The 9,781-nt window shown below is 40.1% G+C and overlaps 1 long non-coding RNA gene across 1 annotated transcript; it reads right to left on the reverse strand.

Moving 5' to 3' along the window:
- Window positions 1-878: 878 nt before the first annotated feature.
- Window positions 879-9,133, reverse strand: LOC134432761 (uncharacterized). Its single transcript, XR_010031398.1, has 3 exons — window positions 8,611-9,133; window positions 4,090-4,185; window positions 879-2,065 (listed from the first exon to the last, which is right to left on the reverse strand). It is a non-coding gene; the product is annotated as an uncharacterized LOC134432761 (long non-coding RNA).
- Window positions 9,134-9,781: the final 648 nt, after the last annotated feature.

Raw genomic sequence — 9,781 nt, forward strand, 5'->3', positions numbered from 1 at the left:
TAAATTAATGGATCTTTTGTCTTCTGTTTCTTTCACCGTGGTAACCATTCTCAAATGTTCCTGATAAATAAATTCTCTCCCACTCCTCAGCTCTACTTTATTCTGCAAATCACACAAGTTCAGAGCAGAAGATTTACCAGGAAGTAAATCTTCTAGGTGTTTCCAAAAAAGCAGCATGCATACCATTGATAAAACCACCTCTCTGCTTTGCTGACACATTTCCTAGCTTGGCACCCTTTTTATTGAGAAAAAATAAAAAGTGGAAATTGTGGGAAAAATATCAGTCTATGTTTAGTTTATGTAAGTGAAAAAAGATTCTCGACTTCTGGTTTTCAGTTGGATTGCTCCTCTTACCTGGAGGGATTTTCATGTAAAAACAAAATCAGTATACGTTTGTTTGCAGATAACTCATTGGACAAAAACCTATAAATTGAAAAATGTTTAAATGTACAGGTAAAATTGAGTTCTACGAGACCAGATTTGTTCTCCACCTGAAAGTTCCTCTTCCTTGCTCTTCCCTTTTATAAGAATATACATGTTTCTCTATTCAAACTAACTTCAAATGTTTTCCTTGAGACCTCTACCATGTTTAGTTAATTGTTAGATTTCAGTGCATAGGTATGTCTAAATATCAGCTTTAGGAATTTTTGAGGATCCCAGTCCTGCTTGTCCCCACTGAATAACTACTACTGAAGGCAGCACTACATTATGATCTTTGTAAAAATGCATAGAGATTTGGGTTATTTTTTGTCTCCATCAAAATTTCTACACAATGTTCCAAGAATATGTAGACCCAACATTCAAGCTCAGACCAAAGGTTTTGAACCACCTTACATTTATTAAAAAAAAAAAAAAAAACAAAACACAAACCACACAAAACCAAAAGGATTTGTTTGGGCTCTCTTATTTATCCTAAGACACAATGTGCAGGAAGTAAAAGGATCTGTCAATCTTTATTTGGAAATCAGTGTCTGCACTCCAGGGCTGTTTATTATTTGTTATTTGTGCAGCTCCTATAGGTTTTGGTGGAGCTCTGGCTGCTTTCCACCTGTGGAAATTCTGTGTGATTATAGGCTTTTAAAGACTTTTTAAACATAAGAATCCTCTTGGCAGCACCAGAACATAAATCATGACAGAAAAGGCAGCTCCTGCTCTAAAGTACTCACAGTTAAAGTTTGGGTGTTTTTACCATTTTTATTTTTCAAATAGAAACAATACAACATCTTAGATATCTTGGTATTGCCCTGTTTTACAGATAAAAGTGGAATTTACTTTTTCTTGTGAATAATGAAAACAAATAAGTATAGCATAAGCACATGCTTGTTTTATTGTATGGACTTCTAAAATGCTTGTGAAATTATATATACACATACTTTTAATTGCTCTGTTGTATTTTTTCTAAAGTTTTAATAAAAGGCTTAATCAACAGGACATAAACATCCAATAGTGTTAAAATATCAGATGCACAGGTAAAGCTCATGTTAAGATGAAATTTTTCAATGAAAGTCTATGACAGAGGCAACTCAATTCTGTTGGGTTGGCTCAAGAGCTGCTCAGTCTTTTGAAGAGTTTATTCCAAATCTAACAAGTTAAACCTAAACAGAACAGATTCTGAAAAATATCTTGGGCTAAGAAAGTGAAGTGTTTACAACCCATCTTAATGGGAATACAGTGAAAAAGGAATCCATCTGTAAATCATTTGTCATTACACTTCCACCTCAACTTTTTTTCCTCACTAGCGGCTGGTGAGAAGAAAGAGAAAATAATTTCATATCAACAAAACATGTTGTTACAACAGTTTCAGGTTTTTTTCAATACATTCCCAATATAGAGAAGCTTTTCTTTGGCTCTGTTGATTGCAAGACACAGAAGGTGAAGTGGAAGATGTAAAACTCCATCAGACACAGTTCTCTGGGGATCCCACACGTCCTCAGCACATCAGCTAATTGTTTTTGCAGATTAATCAAATCTCACTTTGTCCTGAGCTCCATGCAAAGGTAAGTCCTGCTCACAGAGATCCTGATGATTTCATTTCTTTCAGCACACCCAAATTCACACGGTGGCTCTAGAAGGAATTTTTAATTGATGGTAATTGCATATGAGCCTCCTAATGAGTCAGATGAGCTTTTGCTTTCCTACTGCATTCCAATGAATTCATCTGGGTGTGGGAGCTGGGGAAAGCTTGTTAAATATAGAGCCCTGGCACTGAGAGACAAATGCAATGCTGCAGGATTGCTGCTATTTCTTCAGAGTTTGGGCTTGGTGAGGGCTGTCCTCGTTAGCACTTCGTAATATTTCATAACTTTTTTTTCCAAATGGAATAGCAGAACTAGAGAGTGTTAAATATACACTAACATTTACTTGCTACCTTCATTGTCATATTTAGAAATATAAACACTTGTGTATTTGTAAATCTCTTTCTCAGACAGATGTCACTAGCTGTGTTCTAGGCATGTCCATTAAAGGTTAATCTCATTTAAAAGTCTATGAAATACAAAAATTACGAGAAAAACTGGGAAAAAATCCCACCAAATAATTACTGAACTGGCTTTGCTGATTTTTTTTTTTTTTTTGCAACACAGTGCTTCACAGCAATTGCAATGCTTTTTCTTGGTGCATTAAATACAGCAAATAATAGTTGAGTAAACAAAAATCAGACCTTGAAAGTCTTCTCAGGAAGTATCATCCTCTGTCATCTTTGCCAAAAGCAGCTGCACAGCATGCATGGATCTTTACTTTACATGTACTGCTCATCTACAAACACTGCTCAGTGCAGTGCATATTTCTGCAGGTGACATACATTGATTTAATTAATGATTCCAAGATTTTCTGGCCGATCTCTGTCCACACACACACAGAGTACAGTCCATACCTCAGTGTAGCTGTGCCCAACTCATTGTAAAAATGCAAGTAGGGCTGATTCAAAAAAGCAGAATATTTTCACCTATATCTGAAAGCTCTGTAGGAGCTCTCTGGGCAACCAGACATCATCATACAAGTCATTGGACTTCCAGATTGACATTTCCCCATCTGGAAGTCTGCTTTTGTAAGTGCCATTTGCTGACAACACCTTCTATTATGTAGTAGTGAATAAAGTCTGGAGATTGCTTTTTTTTTCTTTTCTTTTCTTTTTCTTTTTTTTTTTTTTTTTTTTTTTTATTGGTAGGAACAAGTTTCAAAGAGCAGAGAGAGCCCTGCAACAAAGGAACAGCCACTCAGGAGTGAGGTCCATGTTCCATACTTCAGAAATCTCTTTGTGATGGGAAATCTATCAATTTGATGTGAAAAATACATCAGAGTCGTGTTCTGTACTCCAGCAGTAAGGCCTGGCTGCAGAATACCCTCAGTCATGCTATGATGAAGAACATTTCCAGTTCTTTTCAAACAACATGATCTGGGTAAGTTGTCAAGATATAGATAAAATTTACCCAAAGATTAATACATGCTGTCCAGCTTGGCAACATTTCAGACCACTCTGTGCTAAATAACAAATCCTTTAGATTTCCTTGCAACAATTTAAAAGGGGCCACAGAAATTTAATTATGGCCAACATCAGATTATTACTGGTTAAGCAGGCTAGATTCCTGGGCTCAATTTTGTTACTTGCTCAAAAAACACTGCAGAAACTAGCACAGGATGTAAATGGGGAGGGCAAGGAGGCATTTGAAAGGATGAAGAGTTCAGAATGTTTCCTGAGTTTTGAGCTGTAATCCTTTCTTTTCCATAGTTGCAGTGGCAGGTGATCCGGAATGGTTTCTCAGAGGCTGTATGGATATTTGCTGGCAGCAGAGGAGTAGGATGATGTGAGCATCCCAGGCTCTGTCAGGCTGCACCTTCCTTCCACTCTCCTCGAGCTCGGGTTTATCTTCACCACCTTGTCCCTGTCTCCTCTCCTTGCTCGTGTCACTCTCCTCCCACACTCACTGGTGCTGACTGTTCAGTCAGCCCTAGCCCACAGTTCAGCATTTCCAGACCCATGCTCCTCATTCAGCCCATCCTTTCTCTCTTTTTCTATCCCTGCTCTCATGCACAATTCACTCAAACACACACTTTACACCCATGGTCCATCTCTCTGGTTCCCCATCTCACCTGCCGCTTTCCTTCCCCATCATATCCTGATTTCTTCTCTTTTCATCTGGTCAGGCAAGATGTGATCTGTCCATCTCCACTGGGCTGCTCTCTCCTCTGACAGAAAATGGAATTTGGGATAATTTTCATTTATTGGAATGAAATCGGAAAATTGGAATTTTCATGCCCCGTAAAACAGTTGTATAAACGACATCTCTTACAGCATTGCTTGGGATCAGGCCCTGCAGTAGTAGAAGTCCTTGAACCTTGCTCATGATTATCCACTTCTCTTCCCCCATTTCTTGAAATAACGTGCCTTTCAATTCGATGTAGCTTTACATTCTCCTGAATGCTTATTATTTGGCTGTATTTTAAGTGCTCTTCCAGTTTTCCCCCTGCATGTGACCACCCACCTCTCCACCTACAGTCTCTATAATGTGATTTCTATCTGCTGTAGCTTATAACAGTTTAAATTATGCTAATTGTATTCAGAGATTAAAGTAAAAATCAGTTTGACTATTATTCTGCCCATATACTGTACCAGTGCTGGTAGTTATTCACTTCAGAAATGAACGTGGCTAATAAGATAAGAAAATTACACTTGCATACCGTTAGTCAGTTTCATATTTAATTAGCAAGAAAAAAAAATTATTTCCATGTCTTCTTCTTGAAGCAAAATTAACCCTTTTTCTTCTGGCTACGCTCACTGTTGAAACTCCAATTCACACCATGCTAAGTGCCCTCTCTAACACCTTGAGATTTGATTTTCTAAATCTCTTAGGCCGGTTCAGTAAAAATATAAATTTTTTTTGGAATACCATGGGCAAACACATCCAGAGGCATCACTGTGGGCCATGGAGGCCCTGCCTTGGCAGCACACACAGCAGGGAGCACACTCCCAACAACCTCACTCCTTATTAAAGCACGAGAGCTCCTTCAGCAAAACATTCCCTGCTCTAATTTTGTTAATGTGTCATGAACAGACTGGTCTCCAAATCACTCACAGATTCGAGATTAAACTTCTTAAACATTTACTGTGGCAACAACAACAACAAAAAAGTGCTTTCAGGATTTGAGATGGCCATGATATGCTGTCAGAAGGGGCCAACACACTCCCACACTTGCTATAAATAACGAGCCCGAACACAAGTACAGGCTGGATTTAACTGAATCTCCTCAATTGCTGCAAAGTACACTTTGCTACATGGTGAGGAGATAATGTGTCACAACACATTTTGTGTAAAGTGCAGAATCTATCCATGAGAAACACTTCTGCTCTGGATTTCCCTGCAGCCAGCACCATGGCAGGGTCCCTTGCGCTGAAAGTTGTCTAAATCTCCATCTGAAGCAAGTGGACACCACCTTAAAAAGGGAAATAGAGGCTCCACATCCATGTGCAGGTGGGGTTTGCCATGTGGGGCTTCACTCCTGTTGCAAGCAGAAGGGCAGAGTGCTGCAAGAGCTCTTGAACTCATCTCATTGCTCTGACACAAGTTCAGAATATGTTTTAAACCTCCTGGTTAGTTTTTGATAAAACCACAGGTGAGGGCAGAGAACCAATTCTGCTGAGGGGGATTAATTTGGTTTGTGCATCAGCTTTCAGACCATTGTGCCCAGGTTTTCAAAAAGCACTTGTCAGCAGTGGTGAAAGCCCTGCTGCCAAAGCAGCCTCCTGTTTGTGAAAGGCACTTCAGCTGCAGACTGTGAGTAAGGGCACTCCTGTACATCATGTGTCCTGGGGCTGTGATACATTTGGAATATTGGTAATAAAAGTCAATTTGCTCGTGTTGATTCACTAAAATCTGAATGCTCTCAGTTGAAAATTGCAAATTTATCCCTCTGTGATGGCAGAGTTTAATCCACACTTCGTTTAATCCACACAAACGTTCAGCCGAGTCAGTGCAGACCAGCTATTGCATTTAGTCTTTTAACAGCATTTTATAGCCACACCTAATTGCTACCAAGGATGTAGGGCAATGGAAAATCAGTCATAGCTAACAGAGATGCTCTGCCTTTCCTGTTATTGGACTTTCTTTATTTTGTTTGTGTTGTGACTCTGATCCTGCAAAATTAATTTCTTAATCCAATACTTCACATGTCAATACAGCCCCTATATTTGATGAGCCACAAGCTGCATATCCATATTCATACTAAACACTACAGTTTAAGTGACTTAAAGATTAAGTACATTTTTATTGCAATTCAGTATATTTGTCTCAAAAAAAAAAAATCTGGAGAAGTCATACCCTTTTATACTACCTTTTCCAGCAGATCTTAATTTTTAAAATTTTTAAGGACACACACACACACACACACACATATAGAGGTAGATTGTTATCTTCCCTGTCAACAGAAAAACTTATGGGTGAAATTTGCATTTTATCACCATTGGAAAGCCTACAGTGCCCTTGCCTAGAACATGAGGAACATTTAATCCCTTAGCACATGCAGGAGAAGCATTTTTCGCAATAGCAGAACCTGGCTCTCTGCCTAGGAGGTTGAATTTCTTTCAAGCCAGCGTGGTTGTGGAGATCCAAACACCTGATTTGGAGTTTTTATGCTTCTTCTTAGTGCACTGAAAGTGTTTCTGGGCACGTGACTGACAAAACCAGCAAGAATTTGGAATAGTGTGCATTTACGAGATGCAGATGTGATACAGATAATTATTAGTTTTAATATAGCTGCAATTTATTATTCTGGACCATTGCAATTATTGGGAAAATTTTGGGGAAGAATGTGTAGTTATGTTTATGTGGCACACTCAAGGATGCACAGCTGGGGAGGTGCCTTGGCATGGAATTACTCAGGTGAAGGGAAATCTGCTGCAACACCTTTATCTGCTTTAAGTGAGTACTTGTCCCACCCTTTTTCCCCTTGGATCTTCCCATTTCTGTGACTTCCTGTTCTTCCAGGACTGCTCAGCACCACCTTGCCTCTCACACTGTCCCACGGGGGCTCTTTTCTCTACTCCCTCTTTGACCTGCTCTAGTGGAAGGTGTCCATTCCCATGGAAGGGAGTTGGAACAGGGTGATCTTTAGGGTCCCTTCCAGCCCAAACCTCTCTATGACTCTATTATTGGTAAACCAACCACATTTATAAACAATTATCTCACAGCAGTGATGTTATATCTCCTTTCTGACATGACCTGTTCAATGCTGCTCTTCAGGAAAGAAGTTGTGTTCTCTCCTGGCTCATCAATGAACAGCTTTGTATAAATCATTCCCATTAATGATTATTTCTTCTTGATTCAGGAACTTTAAAATGAAGCATTTGACTATTTTTCTGTTGTATAGCAGCATCAATAGAAGCCTAAATAAGTGTCAGCCCAGCCACTATCCAGTAAGAAGGTGGGTGGGAATAGGCAGAAGGATTGTAGGATCCCAATCCAGTTTGATCCCATGGTCACTGTGGCAGTGGCCGTGTTCTAAATTGGCTTTACCTACTAAAAATCAGCCAGTCTCTTTAAGTCCTGGACTGCATTTTAAAATTTATCCATTTAAGCTTTTTTGGATCTCTGACACTCAATAAACCATCTGCACTGCCTTTGAAGAAAAGCATTAAACCCTTTGCTCTGGAGGGAAAGTCAAACTCTGCATCAAAATTAGCAATGATCAGCTGCGGTCCAGACATGAATAACACTCAAGCTTTACAAGAAATCAAGACTGGGGATCTGAAAATGGAAAAAAATCTATTTGTTGCTCTGCAAAACGAAACACTTGAGATCAGTGGATCTCAAATGTCACAGTGGAATGGACTTTCCCTGGGCTCCACCCCATCACAAAAACCTCACTGGGCACTGGGACCTCTGCTCTCCTGGCACCTTCATTCTGGTCCCTTCCACAGTGCTGCCACAGACTCTCCATGTGCCCAGAAAGAAAGAGAAGGCTCAGGCTTGGCAGAAGATGGAGCTGGACTGGGCTTTTTTTCTGCAGATGAAGCAACAGAATGATTTGTTTTTGCCTGAAGTAATGATTGCAGTGTGACAGAAAAGCAACTGGTGCCAGAAAGTTAATCATCAGACCCTTTGCACACTTGCTTCCCACACCCTGAAAATTCAGCTCTGTGTGTTAGTGCAAGCTCCTCATATTGCCATTGTAACCATGAAACCAATTAACCTGATGTGACCATTCTGGATTTTACCATCATTTTTTTTTTTTTTCCTGGGCTATGTCTTAACTGCATCAAGGTATTGCCAGGAAAATGAAATCCACATTGCTGGATCGCCACTGAACTGCTCAAATTAAAATACACTTCAATATTTTATTTTGTTATCACCCCAAAGTATTGATTACCAAGTTCATCTACAGATGCTCAAATGGAGATCAACACAGCCACTTAGACATAAAAAAATTTCTTGTAAGGATTATATAGTTAAATGGTACAGAAATCCTGACTACCACTTAGGAAAGGTATATCTGGAAAGGACTGGAAACACAGGAGAACCTACAAATCTTGTATGTTAAAAGTTCAAATCCTAATTATTCTTACTTAATGATATCTCATAGCATGACTCCGTGCAGCTGAGGAAATAAATCTCTTACCTCCTTATGAGTCCAATAATAGCACTTCCTGCTCAGAGCAATTGATGAGAGCCTTGCCCAGATTAACAGGAGTGCTTTCTAGAGCACTCTGCTTGGAGGATCTCATCTTTCCAGCATTTGTTATGCTTATCTGAACTTTTGTTTAACTCCTTTGCTCTTCTGCATTTCCCTCTGAAATATTGATTTTGATCAGAGGCCAGAAAGAGGGTGGGGTTTTCCAAAACTCGAGCCATGGCAGCTGGGACTGCAAGGATTAAAGACATCAAGGAAGAGGGCGTCCACTTCTCTGGGATCAGCACTTCTCTGCCACTGCTGGGAGATTTCATAAATATTCACAGCCATTAGCTAATTACAGACGCTTGGACCAGCTCCCATTTTGCTCCTCTTTCGAAAGGTCTTTCTTCACTCGTTTCCCTTGTCGCAGTTTGGATCTCTTGTTAGAAAACATCAATAGCAAGGGAGTTAAGGAAGGAGTTACAAGCCACATCGATCCCCATCACTTTGTCCTTTGAGATAATTTGGGGAGCCCTGTGTGGGCAGTGCAGCCAGAGCCCATGGGGCTGAGGAGAACACTCATGGGGTTAAGGTTCAGGCCCAGCCTCCACCCCTCCCACCCCTCCCAGCCTTCAGGTTTATTTCAGAGTGTGTCTACACCAAATAAAACAAATTTGGATAAAAACCCTCCAGATACGTTCCTCCTACACAGCTTTAGATGACATTTGCAGCAAGGCAAATATACAAATTAACAATAAAAGCGTATCTCATATCCCTTGAGACCACAGGCTTAGTTTTCCTTAGCAAAACTACAGTTCTCTCCTTTGGAGATCGAGAAGAGCTGGATTCAGTTTCAAGGGGCTGTTTCACATCCAGTAGTGGATTCTGAGTTCATCCATAATGCTGGTCCCACAGAATTACATTCCTTCCTCCCACAGGACATCCCAGCAGGACCAGAAGCTCTCCCTTACCTACCCTGAAAGACAACCACATTCTTATCACATCTTCTTTCCTGACTAAGTAAAATCCTTGAGTCACTTTTTGGGAGATTAGGTTTTAATTCAGAGCAGCAGCCAGGCATGCAAAGTTCTATTTCCTGCTGGAAAAGGGAGTGCAAGGTGTTGAGCTCAGTTCTCTGTCAGGACCCAGAATATAACTTCAAACAGGTCTGAAAGCT

The sequence above is a fragment of the Melospiza melodia genome, chromosome 2, assembly GCF_035770615.1.
Source record: "Melospiza melodia melodia isolate bMelMel2 chromosome 2, bMelMel2.pri, whole genome shotgun sequence".
NCBI lineage: Eukaryota > Metazoa > Chordata > Aves > Passeriformes > Passerellidae > Melospiza > Melospiza melodia.